The following is a 15,319-nucleotide window of genomic DNA, read 5'->3' as shown; positions in this document are numbered from 1 at the left end:
GTGTAACCTTTTTTGTTGTGATGGAGGGTTGTGTGTGTCGTTAAGATCCACAACTGGGTTAGGTGTCACATGTGTAAGCTCTTGTACCGGGGCCCTTAAAGGGGCCCTCTCTTGGTCTGTGTTTTGCTTCCTTTGAAAAATTCAGATGGCAGGTACGAAGGGGACTGTCTGGGTGGCGCCCTCTATAATGTTTTGGATTGACACGCGTACCTACCCCCCTCCTGGGACTGGGGATGGCGGTGTGATTAGGGCACGGGACTGATTCTGGTCGCGCCGGTCCAGGTCAGTTAACCCGTTGTCCGCCGGGGCGCAGATCTGCTGTTCTGGTACCCTGAGGGACTTGTGCTTTTTTCGAGGGGAATAATGCCGGGTCGGCCCGGGCGTTGCAGGGTTTGACGTTATGGAGATGTTCGTGGTTGTGTTACTACATGTTACCCCTCACTGTTGCTTGGTCCATGTTGTGTTGTACCTTGTGCTGCGCTGAGGGAGCCTGGTCCTTCTCCATTCTTTTTTGCCCCTCTCTTCTCCTGCTTAGGCAGGGCTGGGAGGGGGCTGTTGAGGTGGTTCTTGTATAACTCCTCTGGCATACCTGTGTACGTCCCAGTCCGCTGGGCCCGGGTTCTAAATTGTTTTCGTCGACCCGTTGGCCTGGGTTAACCCCTTCTTGAAAACTGGAACACTGGTACTGCGGTATAGCCAGTGTATACCCGCAGTTGTGTTTGAGTTTTTTTCTTGGGGGGTTATAGGAACAACGCCTCATGTTAGAACCAAGGGGGTGGTTGGTTCCCTGGTGTGTTGGTAGCGGAGTCAACTCTTGGGGTAGGCCGGGTTTGGCCCCGTCTACCTGTGTGTGTGCCCCCGCACCTTTCATGACGTCTGCCAATCATGTCAGCCTTCTCTGCCTCGGCCCCTCTAGAGAGTCGAGGGGTTTTTGTGGAGGCTGTGACATGGTGCACAACAATGCCAGCATACGCCCCTTCCGCCGGGCTGCTGTTTCAGCAGACCCCTTTGGCGCCTGTCTAGTCCGCAGTGCTCCAGGCTCAGGTCGAGTGGCCTGTTGCCTGGATTGAGGGATCGACCTCTTTTGGGGGTCGTCTCCCCGGTGCATACCTGTGTACGTCCCAGTCCGCCGGGCCCGGGTTCTAAATTGTTTTCGTCGACCCGTTGGCCTGGGTTAACCCCTTCTTGAAAACTGGAACACTGGTACTGCGGTATAGCCAGTGTATACCCGCAGGTGTGTTTGAGTTTTTTTCTTGGGGGGTTATAGGAACAACCGCCTCATGTTAGAACCAAGGGGGTGGTTGGTTCCCTGGTGTGTTGGTAGCGGAGTCAACTCTCGGGGTAGGCCGGGTTTGGCCCCGTCTACCTGTGAGTGTGCCCCCGCACCTTTCATGACGTCTGCCAATCATGTCAGCCTTCTCTGCCTCGGCCCCTCTAGAGAGTCGAGGGGTTTTTGTGGAGGCTGTGACATGGTGCACAACAATGCCAGCATACGCCCCTTCCGCCGGGCTGCTGTTTCAGCAGACCCCTTTGGCGCCTGTCTAGTCCGCAGTGCTCCAGGCTCAGGTCGAGTGGCCTGTTGCCTGGATTGAGGGATCGACCTCTTTTGGGGGTCGTCTCCCCGGTGCGCTGCGTGCTCCCGCTGTGGGTGTAGCCTCTTGAGTGCTTCGGGCTTACAGCCATACCAACCTGAACACGCCCGATCTCGTCCAATCTTGGAAGCTGAGTAGGTTCAGGCCTGGTTAGTACTTGGATGGGAGACTGCCTGGGTATTCCAGGTTCAGTAAGCTAGGCGGCGTGCTGTAGGGGGAGAAGGGCCTGCTCTTGGATGGGCCCTGTCCGAATACGCTGGCGATGTGGGGGGTGGTGTCACTAGTGACCGCCTGGTGGGGTCTCGATGCTGTGGCGTCATTGGCCTCTCCAGGCCCCCTTTTTTCCCGGGGGGGTCCGGTCCCTTCCTGGGTCTGGGTCCTCCTTCGCGATCCACTGCTACGGCCTTGCCACAGGGTTGGGCTTTTGCTCTTGACCCCGTGATATTAGGGGTGGTAACGGGGGTTTGTTCCTTTCCGTTCGTTCCCTAGTGGCATGCGGGTTGCACGTTTGTGTAGTCGTGGGTAAGCCCCACGGTCTGCTCACCCTGTGCGTTGAGTTGCTGAAGGCTCCTCTTCACACAGTCGGATCCGATACCCTCCCGTCCTCCGCTAGGGGGGTCCGGGGGCTCGGGTCCCCCCCGGTTCTGATGGTTGTGGGGGGCCTCAGCGGGTACATTTGTCGAGCTCCGCTCTTCTCAGCTCCTGTATTGCAGTATGACGCAGAGCGGAGCTACACGATAATATAACGTACGGTTATGTATATAACCATAGTTATATGATTGTAGTGACGCTCTGCGTCGGACTCACTGAGGACCCTGTGGTCTTGCCTTTGTGGTGAAAGACTTGGGAAGGAACTGATAATATGGCCACAGCCCTGCTTATGTAGAGGAGCGGATGGGGGTTTGGCCAGACAGATGAGGTATGTAAAGGTGCATGTGAAAATGTATTCAGTGCTTATACTGATATGGAAGAGTATTGCAGTATGACGCAGAGCGTCGCTACCCTCATATCACTATGGTTATATACATAACCGTACGTTAGGCTTAGGCCCTCTTTTGAAGTTGGTTATGCTTAGAGTTTGGAATCAGGGCTGGTCGTCTATCGCCCTGCTCTAAAGATAAACTCTAAGCATAACCGACTTCGAAAGAGGGCGACTTCGAAAGAGGGCCTAAGCCTAACCAGTTTGAAACAAGGCGGACATTAATAAAATGTGCAATCAATCAATCAATCAATCAATCAATTCGTGCAATATTTATTTTGTTCCACAATGACTCATGACCCACCAATTACATAATCCAACATTGTGTAAGAAACTAACACATTCGCCATGACAGAATCGTTTTTGATTTAGTCGTTATGACGATGTCAACATATCCATTCGTAACGATTATTGTCCGCCATCTTGCTTTCACTTCTAAATCCACAAACGGCGGAGGGATTGTAATTCGGTTGTGGGCGGGTTCTAGGACCACAAGCGGGGGTTATGACAAATAACCACCTGTAACTTGACTGTTTCAGCCAATCAGAATAGAGAAATTTGCATGCCATTGTATAATAGATGTTAAAGTTGCATCATACTAATGGTGGTGAAATAGTTTCAAGGACTAATGGTTATGTTGTGTTGATTAGTGATGTAATTGCATTGACTGTTGGTGAAGTTATGTTTACTGATGATGGACTTGCACAGACTGGTGTAAAGTTTTGTTGAATGGTAATTTAGCTGTGTCAAGTAGTGACAAAGTGGCAATATCTGGGTTGGGTGAGGTTGAATTGATTGTTGGTGAAGGTGTATACATTGGAGGGAAGATGTATTACTTGGTGGAGGTGAGGTTGCATTGACAGTTATGTGGACTGGAGGTGATGTTGCATTTGCTGGCAGTGAATTATGTGATGATTGGTAGTAAAGTTGCATTACCTGTTTGGGATGAAGTTGCATCAACTGGTGGTGACGTTGCATTGACTGGTGGGGATGAAGATCTTGTGGCATGTACTATTGTGGTTGTTTTCAGTGCACTTGTGATGATGGCTTCTTTGGTTGTTGTAGCTGTTGCTCTTATGGTGGAAGCTACAGGGGTTGTTCTCACTGGCACCATTGTGGCTGTTTTTGGCCCCCGTGTGGTAGTGGCAGAAGTCAATGTTGTGGATTCTTCCTTGGTGGCTGTGGTCAGTTCACTTGTGGTTGCAGTGGTTGGTGCTTTTGTGGTTGTAGTCCTTGCACCTGTGGTTTTGGCTACAGTGGTTGCTAAAGCAGGCACCGTTGTCTTTGTGGTTGGTATACCTGTGGTTGTGGTTGGTGTGGCTGATGCTGGAGTGGTAGTAGTTGGTGGACTTGCAGTGGCTGGAGCCATTGTGGTTCTTGTTGTTGATGCACTTGGGGCGGTGGGTGCAGTGGATGGTGCTATTGTGGTTGATACACTTCTAGTGTCTCCAGTGGTTGTTGTTGTGGTTGTGGTTGGTGCAGTTGTGGTAGTGGCTGCAGAGGATGTGGATGGTGCTATTGTGGTTGTAGTCGATGCACTTGTAGTAATATCTGCAATGGTTGTTGTGGATGGTGCCATTGTGGTTGTGATAGGTGCACTTGTAGTAGTGATTACAGTGCTTGTTGTAGTTGGTGTCGCAGTGATTGTAGTCTGTGAACTTGTGGTAGGTGCAGTGGTTTGGGCTGAAATCACTGTGGTTGTTGATGCATTTTTGTAGGTAGGTGCAGTGGATATTGTCAGTGGCACTGTTGTAATTGGTGCACTTGTGGAGGTGGCTCTAGTAATTATTGTGGCTTTAGTGGTTGTTGGTGGTTGACTTGTGGTAGTGGCTACAGTGGTTGTTGTGGTAGACACTGGTGTGGTAGGTGCAGTTGTGGTAGTTGCTGCAGTGGATGTGGATGGTGCTATGGTGGTTGTAGTCAATGCGCTTGTAGTAATGTCTGCAGTGGTTGTTGTGGATAGTGCCATTGTGGTTGTGATAGGTGAACTTGTAGTAGTGGCTACAGTGCTTGTTGTGGTTGGTGCCAGTGTGGTTGTATACTGTAAAGGTGTGGTGGGTGCAGCAGTTTTGGCTGCAGCCATTGTGGTTGAGGATGCACTTGTGCTGGTGGGTGCATTGGATGTTGCCACTGGCACCGTTGAAATAGGTGCACTTGTGGAGGTGGCTCCCATAGTTATTGTGGCTTTAGTGGTTGTTAGTGGTGGAATTGTGATAGTGGCTACAGTGGTTTGTTTGGTAGACACTGGTGTGGTAGGTGCAGTTGTGGTAGTTGCTGCAGTAGATGTGGATGGTGCTATTGTGGTTGTAGTCGATGCAATTGTAGTAATGTCAGCAGTGGTTGTTGTGGATGGTGCCGTTGTGATAGGTGCACTTGTAGTAGTGACTATAGTGCTTGTTGTGGTTGGTGTCGGAGTGATTGTAGTTTGTGAACTTGTGGTGGGTGCAGTGGTGTTGGCTGAAACCACTGTGGTTGTTGATGCATTTTTGTTGGTGGGTGCAGTGGATATTATCAGTGGCACTGTTGTAATTGGTGCACTTATGGAGGTGGCTCCAGTAGTTATTGTGGCTTTAGTGGTTGTTGGTGGTTCACTTGTGGTAGTGGCTACAGTGGTTGTTGTGGTAGACACTGGTGTGGTAGGTGCAGTTGTGGTAGTTGCTGCTGTGGATGTGGATGGTGCTATTGTGGTTGTAGTCGATGCGATTGTAGTAATGTCTGAAGTGGTTGTTGTGGATGGTGCCATTGTGGTTGTGATCGGTGAACTTGTAGTAGTGGCTACAGTGCTTGTTGTGGTTGGTGCCAGTGTGGTTGTAGTCTGTAAATGTGTGGTGGGTGCAGCAGTTTTGGCTGCAGCCATTGTGGTTGAGGATGCACTTGTGCTGGTGGGTGCATTGGATGTTGCCACTGGCACTGTTGAAATAGGTGCACTTGTGGAGGTGGCTCCTGTAGTTATTGTGGCTTTAGTGGTTGTTAGTGGTGGAATTGTGGTAGTGGCTACAGTGGTTGTTGTGGTAGACACTGGTGTGGTAGGTGCAGTTGTGGTAGTTGCTGCAGTAGATGTGGATGGTGCTAGTGTGGTTGTAGTCGATGCGATTGTAGTAATGTCTGCAGTGGTTGTTGTGGATGGTGCCGTTGTGATAGGTTCACTTGTAGTAGTGACTACAGTGCTTGTTGTGGTTGGTGTCGGAGTGATTGTAGTCTGTGAACTTGTGGTGGGTGCAGTGGTGTTGGCTGAAACCACTGTGGTTGTTGATGCATTTTTGTTGGTGGGTGCAGTGGATATTGTCAGTGGCACTGTTGTAATTGGTGCACTTGTGGAGGTGGCTCTAGTAGTTATTGTGGCTTTAGTCGTTGTTGGTGGTTGACTTGTGGTAGTGGCTACAGTGGTTGTTGTGGTAGACACTGGTGTGGTAGGTGCTGCTGTGGATGTGGATGGTGCTATTGTGGTTGTAGTCAATGCGATTGTAGTAATGTCTGCAGTGGTTGTTGTGGATGGTGCCGTTGTGATAGGTGCACTTGTAGTAGTGACTACAATGCTTGCTGTGGTTGGTGTCAGAGTGATTGTAGTCTGTAAAGGTGTGGTGGGTGCAGCAGTTTTGGCTGCAACCATTGTGGTTGAGGATGCACTTGTGCTGGTGGGTGCATTGGATGTTGCCACTGGCACTGTTGAAATTGGTGCACTTGTGGAGGTGGCTCCAGTAGTTATTGTGGCTTTAGTGGTTGTTAGTGGTGGAATTGTGGTAGTGGCTACAGTGGTTGTTGTGGTAGACACTGGTGTGGTAGGTGCAGTTGTGGTAGTTGCTGCTGTGGATGTGGATGGTGCTATTGTGGTTGTAGTCGATGCGATTGTAGTAATGTCTGCAGTGGTTGTTGTGGATGGTGCCCTTGTGATAGGTGCACTTGTAGTAGTGACTACAGTGCTTGCTGTGGCTGGTGTCCGGGTGATTGTAGTCTGTAAAGGTGTGGTGGGTGCAGCAGTTTTGGCTACAACCATTGTGGTTGAGGATGCACTTGTGCTGGTGGGTGCATTGGATGTTGCCACTGGCACTGTTGAAATATGTGCACTTGTGGAGTTGGCTCCTGTAGTTATTGTGGCTTTAGTGGTTGTTAGTGGTGGAATTGTGGTAGTTGCTACAGTGTTTGTTGTGGTAGACACTGGTGTGGTAGGTGCAGTTGTCATAGTTGCTGCAGTGGATGTGGATGGTGCTATTGTGGTTGTAGTCGATGCGCTTGTAGTAATGTCTGCAGTGGTTGTTGTGGATGGTGCCATTGTGGTTGTGATAGGTGAACTTGTAGTAGTGGCTACAGTGCTTGTTGTGGTTGGTGCCAGTGTGGTTGTAGTCTGTAAAGGTGTGGTGGGTGCAGCAGTTTTGGCTGCAGCCATTGTGGTTGAGGATGCACTTGTGCTGGTGGGTGCATTGGATGTTGCCACTGGCACTGTTGAAATAGGTGCACTTGTGGAGGTGGCTCCTGTAGTTATTGTGGCTTTAGTGGTTGTTAGTGGTGGAATTGTGGTAGTGGCTACAGTGGTTTGTTTGGTAGACACTGGTGTGGTAGGTGCAGTTGTGGTAGTTGCTGCAGTAGATGTGGATGGTGCTATTGTGGTTGTAGTCGATGCGATTGTAGTAATGTCTGCAGTGGTTGTTGTGGATGGTGCCGTTGTGATAGGTCCACTTGTAGTAGTGACTACAGTGCTTGCTGTGGTTGGTGTCAGAGTGATTGTAGTCTGTGAACTTGTGGTAGGTGCAGTGGTTTTGGCTGAAACCACTGTGGTTGTTGATGCATTTTTGTTGGTGGGTGCAGTGGATATTGTCAGTGGCACTGTTGTAATTGGTGCACTTGTGGAGGTGGCTCTAGTAGTTATTGTGGCTTTAGTGGTTGTTGGTGGTTGACTTGTGGTAGTGGCTACAGTGGTTGTTGTGGTAGACACTGGTGTGGTAGGTGCAGTTGTGGTAGTTGCTGCTGTGGATGTGGATGGTGCTATTGTGGTTGTAGTCGATGCGATTGTAGTAATGTCTGCAGTGGTTGTTGTGGATGGTGCCGTTGTGATAGGTGCACTTGTAGTAGTGACTACAGTGCTTTCTGTGGTTGGTGTCAGAGTGATTGTAGCCTGTGGACTTGTGGTGGGTGCAGTGGTTTTGGCTGAAACCACTGTGGTTGTTGATGCATTTTTGTTGGTGGGTGCAGTGGATATTGTCAGTGGCACTGTTGTAATTGGTGCACTTGTGGAGGTGGCTCTAGTAATTATTGTGGCTTTAGTGGTTGTTGGTGGTTGAATTGTGGTAGTGGCTACAGTGGTTGTTGTGGTAGACACTGGTGTGGTAGGTGCAGTTGTGGTAGTTGCTGCTGTGGATGTGGATGGTGCTATTGTGGTTGTAGTCGATGTGATTGTAGTAATGTCTGCAGTGGTTGTTGTGGATGGTGCCCTTGTGATAGGTGCACTTGTAGTAGTGACTACAGTGCTTGCTGTGGTTGGTGTCAGAGTGATTGTAGTCTGTAAAGGTGTGGTGGGTGCAGCAGTTTTGGCTGCAACCATTGTGGTTGATGATGCACTTGTGCTGGTGGGTGCATTGGATGTTGCCACTGGCACTGTTGAAATATGTGCACTTGTGGAGGTGGCTCCTGTAGTTATTGTGGCTTTATTGGTTGTTAGTGGTGGAATTGTGGTAGTTGCTACAGTGTTTGTTGTGGTAGACACTGGTGTGGTAGGTGCAGTTGTGGTAGTTGCTGCAGTGGATGTGGATGGTGCTATTGTGGTTGTAGTCGATGCGCTTGTAGTAATGTCTGCAGTGGTTGTTGTGGATGGTGCCATTGTGGTTGTGATAGTTGAACTTGTAGTAGTGGCTACAGTGCTTGTTGTGGTTGGTGCCAGTGTGGTTGTAGTCTGTAAAGGTGTGGTGGGTGCAGCAGTTTTGGCTGCAGCCATTGTGGTTGAGGATGCACTTGTGCTGGTGGGTGCATTGGATGTTGCCACAGGCACTGTTGAAATAGGTGCACTTGTGGAGGTGGCTCCTGTAGTTATTGTGGCTTTAGTGGTTGTTAGTGGTGGAATTGTGGTAGTGGCTACAGTGGTTTGTTTGGTAGACACTGGTGTGGTAGGTGCAGTTGTGGTAGTTGCTGCAGTAGATGTGGATGGTGCTATTGTGGTTGTAGTCGATGCGATTGTAGTAATGTCTGCAGTGGTTGTTGTGGATGGTGCCGTTGTGATAGGTGCACTTGTAGTAGTGACTACAGTGCTTGCTGTGGTTGGTGTCAGAGTGATTGTAGTCTGTGGACTTGTGGTGGGTGCAGTGGTTTTGGCTGAAACCACTGTGGTTGTTGATGCATTTTTGTTGGTGGGTGCAGTGGATATTGTCAGTGGCACTGTTGTAATTGGTGCACTTGTGGAGGTGGCTCCAGTAGTTATTGTGGCTTTAATGGTTGTCGGTGGTTGACTTGTGGCAGTTGCTACAGTGGTTGTTGTGGTAGACACTGGTGTGGTAGGTGCAGTTGTGGTAGTTGCTGCAGTGGATGTGGATGGTGCTATTGTGGTTGTAGTCGATGCGCTTGTAGTAATGTCTCCAGTGGTTGTTGTGGATGGTGCCATTGTGGTTGTGATAGGTGACCTTGTAGTAGTGGCTACAGTGCTTGTTGTGGTTGGTGCCAGTGTGTTTGTAGTCTGTAAAGGTGTGGTGGGTGCAGCAGTTTTGGCTGCAGCCATTGTGGTTGAGGATGCACTTGTGCTGGGGGGTGCATTGGATGTTGCCACTGGCACTGTTGAAATAGGTGCACTTGTGGAGGTGACTCCTGTAGTTATTGTGGCTATAGTGGTTGTTAGTGTTGGAATTGTGGTAGTGGCTGCAGTGGTTGTTGTGGATGGTGCCGTTGTGATAGGCGCACTTGTAGTAGTGACTACAGTGCTTGCTGTGGTTGGTGTCGGAGTGATTGTAGTCTGTGGACTTGCCACTGGCACTGTTGAAATAGGTGCACTTGTGGAGGTGGCTCCTGTAGTTAGTCCTGTAGTTATTGTGGCTTTAGTGGTTATTAGTGGTGGAATTGTGGTAGTGGCTACAGTGGTTGTTGTGGTAGGTACTGTTGTGGTTGCAGTCAGTGTACTTGTTGTGGTGATTGCAGTAGTTGTTGTGGATGAAGTCACTGTGGTTGTAGTCAATGCACTTGTTGTATTGTCTGCAGTGGTTATTGTGGTAGGCACTGTTGTGGTCATGGTAGGTGCACTTGTAGTAGTGGCTGCAGAGGAAAGTATGACTAGTGCTGGTGTGCTTGCAGTCAGTGAACTTGTGGTTGTAGATGTTGTTTTGGCTGGAGCCATTGTGGTTGTTGATGTACTTGTGGTGGGAGCAGTGGTTGTTGCAGCTGGTGCTGTTGTGGTCATGATCAGTGCACTTGTGGTGATTCTTGGAGATGTCGTTGTTGCTGGCTCTTTTGTAGTTGTGGTTGATGCACTTATGATTGTGGCAGCAGTGCTCGTTGTGGCTGGTACTGTTGTGGTCAGTGCACTTGTGGTGATGCTTGCAGAGGGTGTTGTGGTGTATGCTGTTGTTGAGGTCAATGCACTTGTGGTGGCGGCGGCTGCAGAACTTGTTGTGCCTGGTATTGTGGGCAAGCAGATTTTTTCACAATTAAACATTCCATGTTATTTAAAACAAAATGTCACATTAAACTACTTATCAATTCAGAGGTTGTCTGTACTGAAATAAATAAATTGTCTTACGTGTCACAACTATAGAAGATGTGTTCACAGGGAGGGAGAAATTCCCACTGGAAGCAGCCTGCACCATTGTTTCTGCCACAGCACTGTTATTTGGTATTGTGCTGACATCATTGAATATCAGCTCAGCATTGACCACAACTGATCCTTCACTGTAATATAAATATTTTAACAGCATTCAGTTTGTTGATGTTTCATGTTTCAATATAAAAAGAAAAATGCATATAGACTACCTGCAAACAATATAAATATAATTGTAAAATTCACAACATATTGTTTAAATCTGAATTTGACAAGTTCATATTTTGAATACATGATCAAGAACATTATTCCATACCTGAAACCTTTCACCACAGTTCGATTGAAACTGGGTCCATATTGTGCTTTATAGACATTATCCAGCTGTGTAAACATAACAAAAAAAGGAAAAAATAATGAAGCTTAATCTAAAGAATCATATGAAGTACAAAAACTCCACTATTAATTTGATAAACATAATATAATGCCGGTTTAATTCATAAATACATAATGTCTTAAGGATGTGGAAATTATTATTTGGTTGTGTTCATAAAATATGCCATTATATTTGATTTCCTTCATCTTTTTCTTTCAAGCTGAATAACAATTACACATTGACTTACAGCTGAAGCTACTGATGTTGATAATGCCTGGAATGCTGGTGAAGATGTGTTTTCCAGATCTGCTGTGAATGTTAGTTCCAGCTTGAATTCCAGCTGCACTTTTGGCTCTGGTGGTGGGGCAGGTGTTGTTGTAGCTGGAACATCAATTGTAGACATGGCCGCTATTGTTGGTGGTGGTAGTGATGATGATGATGTTGCCTTGACTGTTGATGAAGTTAATGATAGATGTTAAAGTTGCATCAACTAATGGTGGTGGAATAATTTCAAGGACTAATGGTTATGTTGTGTTGATTAGTGATGTAATTGCATTGACTGTCTGTTGGTGAAGTTATGTTTACTGATGATGGACTTGCACAGACTGGTGTAAAGTTTGTTGAATGGTAATTTTGCTGCGTCAAGTAGTGACAAAGTGGCAATATCTGGGTTGGGTGAAGTTGAATTGATTGTTGGTGAAGGTGTATACATTGGAGGGAAGATGTATTACTTGGTGGAGGTGAGGTTGCATTGACAGTTCTGCGGACTGGAGGTGATGTTGCATTTGCTGGCAGTGAATTATGTGATGATTGGTAGTAAAGTTGCATTACCTGTTTGGGATGAAGTTGCATCAACTGGTGGTGATGTTGCATTGACTGGTGGGGGTGAAGATCTTGTGGCATGTACTATTGTGGTTGTTTTCAGTGCACTTGTGATGATGGATTCTTTAGCTGTTGCTCCTATGGTGGTAGCTACAGGGGTTGTTCTCACTGGCACCATTGTGGCTGTTGTTGGCCCCTGTGTGGTAGTGGCAGAAGTCAATGTTGTGGATTCTTTCTTGGCGGTTGTGGTCAGTTCACGTGTGGTTGCAGTGGTTGGTGCTTTTGTGGTTGTAGTCCTTGCACCTGTGGTTTTGGCTTTAGTGGTTGCTAAAGCAGGCACCGTTGTCTTTGTGGTAGGTGTGCCTGTGGTTGTGGTTGGTGTGGCTGATGCTGGAGTGGTAGTAGTTGGTGGACTTGCAGTGGCTGGAGCCATTGTGGTTCTTGTTGTTGATGCACTTGTGGTGGTGGGTGTAGTGGATGGTGCTATTGTGGTTGAGACACTTCCAGTGGTTGTTGTTGTGGTTGTGGGATGTGCACTTGTAGTAATGTCTGCAGTGGTTGTTGTGGATGGTGCCATTGTGGTTGTGATAGGTGCACTTGTAGTAGTGATTACAGTGCTTGGTGTGGTCCGTGTCACAGTGATTGTAGTCTGTGAACTTGTGGTGGGTGCAGTGGTGTTGGCTGAAACCACTGTGGTTGTTGATGCATTTTTGTTGGTGGGTGCAGTGGATATTGTCAGTGGCACTGTTGTAATTGGTGCACTTGTGGAGGTGGCTCCAGTAGTTATTGTGGCTTTAGTGGTTGTTGGTGGTTCACTTGTGGTAGTGGCTACAGTGGTTGTTGTGGTAGACACTGGTGTGGTAGGTGCAGTTGTGGTAGTTGCTGCAGTGGATGTGGATGGTGCTATTGTGGTTGTAGTCGATGTGCTTGTAGTAATGTCTGCAGTGGTTGTTGTGGATGGTGCCATTGTGGTTGTGATAGGTGAACTTGTAGTAGTGGCTACATTACTTGTTGTGGTTGTTGCCAGTGTGGTTGTAGTCTGTAAAGGTGTGGTGGGTGCAGCAGTTTTGGCTGCAGCCATTGTGGTTGAGGATGCACTTGTGCTGGTGGGTGCATTGGATGTTGCCACTGGCACTGTTGAAATAGGTGCACTTGTGGAGGTGGCTCCTGTAGTTATTGTGGCTTTAGTGGTTGTTGGTGGTAGACTTGTGGTAGTGGCTACAGTGGTTGTTGTGGTAGACACTGGTGTGGTAGGTGCAGTTGTGGTAGTTGCTGCAGTAGATGTGGATGCTGCTATTGTGGTTGTAGTCGACACGCTTGTACTAATGTCTGTAGTGGTTGTTGTGGATAGTGCCGTTGTGATAGGTGAACGTGTAGTAGTGGCTACAGTGCTTGCGGTGGTTAGTGCCAGTGTGGTTGTAGTCTGTAAAGGTGTGGTTGGTGCAGCAGTTTTGGCTGCAGCCATTGTGGTTGAGGATGCACTTGTGCTGGTGAGTGCATTGGATGTTGCCACTGGCACTGTTGAAATAGGTGCACTTGTGGAGGTGGCTCCTGTAGTTAGTCCTGTAGTTATTGTCGCTTTAGTGGTTGTTGGTGGTTGACTTGTGGTAGTGGCTACAGTGGTTGTTGTGGTAGACACTGGTGTGGTAGGTGCAGTTGTGGTAGTTGCTGCTGTAGATGTAGATGGTGCTATTGTGGTTGTAGTCGATGTGATTGTATTAGTGGCTACAGTGCTTGTTGTGGTTGGTGCCGGAGTGATTGTAGTCTGTAAAGTTGTGGAGGGTGCAGCAGTTTTGGCTGCAGCCATTGTGGTTGAGGATGCACTTGTGCTGGTGGGTGCATTGGATGTTGCCACTGGCACTGTTGAAATACGTGCACTTGTGGAGGTGGCTCCTGTAGTTAGTCCTGTAGTTATTGTGGCTTTAGTGGTTGTTAGTGGTGGAATTGTGGTAGTGGCTACAGTGGTTGTTGTGGTAGACACTGGTTTGGTAGGTGCATTCATGGTAGTTGCTGCAGTAGATGTGGATGGTGCTATTGTGGTTGTAGTCGATGTGATTGTATTAGTGGCTACAGTGCTTGTTGTGGTTGGTGCCGGAGTGATTGTAGTCTGTAAAGTTGTGGAGGGTGCAGCAGTTTTGGCTGCAGCCATTGTGGTTGAGGATGCACTTGTGCTGGTGGGTGCATTGGATGTTGCCACTGGCACTGTTGAAATACGTGCACTTGTGGAGGTGGCTCCTGTAGTTAGTCCTGTAGTTATTGTGGCTTTAGTGGTTGTTAGTGGTGGAATTGTGGTAGTGGCTACAGTGGTTGTTGTGGTAGACACTGGTTTGGTAGGTGCAGTCATGGTAGTTGCTGCAGTAGATGTGGATGGTGCTATTGTGGTTGTAGTCGATGCACCTGTAGTAATGTCTGCAGTGGTTGTTGTGGATGGGGCCGTTGTGATAGGTACACTTGTAGTAGTGAATACAGTGCTTGTTGTGGTTGGTGTTGGAGTGATTGTAGTCTGTGAACTTGTGGTGGGTGCAGTGGTTTTGGCTGAAACCACTGTGGTTGTTGATACATTTTTATTGTTGGGTGCAGTGGATATTGTCAGTGGCACTGTTGTAATTGGTGCACTTGTGGAGGTGGCTCCAGTAGTTATTGTGGCTTTAATGGTTGTCTGTGGTTGACTTGTGGTAGTTGCTACAGTGGTTGTTGTGGTAGACACTGGTGTGGTAGGTGCAGTTGTGGTAGTTGCTGCAGTGGATGTGGATGGTGCTATTGTGGTTGTAGTCGATGCGCTTGTAGTAATGTCTCCAGTGGTTGTTGTGGATGGTGCCATTGTGGTTGTGATAGGTGACCTTGTAGTAGTGGCTACAGTGCTTGTTGTGGTTGGTGCCAGTGTGTTTGTAGTCTGTAAAGGTGTGGTGGGTGCAGCAGTTTTGGCTGCAGCCATTGTGGTTGAGGATGCACTTGTGCTGGTGGGTGCATTGGATGTTGCCACTGGCACTGTTGAAATAGGTGCACTTGTGGAGGTGGCTCCTGTAGTTATTGTGGCTTTAGTGGTTGTTAGTGTTGGAATTGTGGTAGTGGCTACAGTGGTTGTTGTGGTAGACACTGGTGTGGTAGGTGCAGTTGTGGTAGTTGCTGCTGTGGATGTGGATGGTGCTATTGTGGTTGTAGTCGATGCGATTGTAGTAATGTCTGCAGTGGTTGTTGTGGATGGTGCCGTTGTGATAGGTGCACTTGTAGTAGTGACTACAGTGCTTGCTGTGGTTGGTGTCGGAGTGATTGTAGTCTGTGGACTTGTGGTGGGTGCAGTGGTTTTGGCTGAAACCACTGTGGTTGTTGATGCATTTTTGTCGGTGGGTGCAGTGGATATTGTCAGTGGCACTGTTGTAATTGGTGCACTTGTGGAGGTGGCTCCAGTAGTTATTGTGGCTTTAGTGGTTGTTGGTGATTGACTTGTGGTAGTGGCTACAGTGGTTGTTGTGGTAGAAACTGGTGTGGTAGGTGCAGTTGTGGTAGTTGCAGTGGATGTGGATGGTGCTATTGTGGTTGTAGTCGATGCGCTTGTAGTAATGTCTGCAGTGGTTGTTGTGGATGGTGCCATTGTGGTTGTGATAGGTGAACTTGTAGTAGTGGCTACAGTGCTTGTTGCGGTTGGTGCCAGTGTGGTTGTAGTCTGTAAAGGTGTGGTTGGTGCAGCAGCAGTTTTGGCTGCAGCCATTGTGGTTGAGGATGCACTTGTGCTGGTGAGTGCATTGGATGTTGCCACTGGCACTGTTGAAATAGGTGCACTTGTGGAGGTGGCTCCTGTAGTTAGTCCTGTAGTTATTGTGGCT

Source organism: Notolepis coatsorum, assembly GCF_963971535.1.
Source record: "Notolepis coatsorum genome assembly, chromosome: 7".
Lineage (NCBI taxonomy): Eukaryota > Metazoa > Chordata > Actinopteri > Aulopiformes > Paralepididae > Notolepis > Notolepis coatsorum.
Note: the sequence above shows the minus strand (reverse complement) of the source record.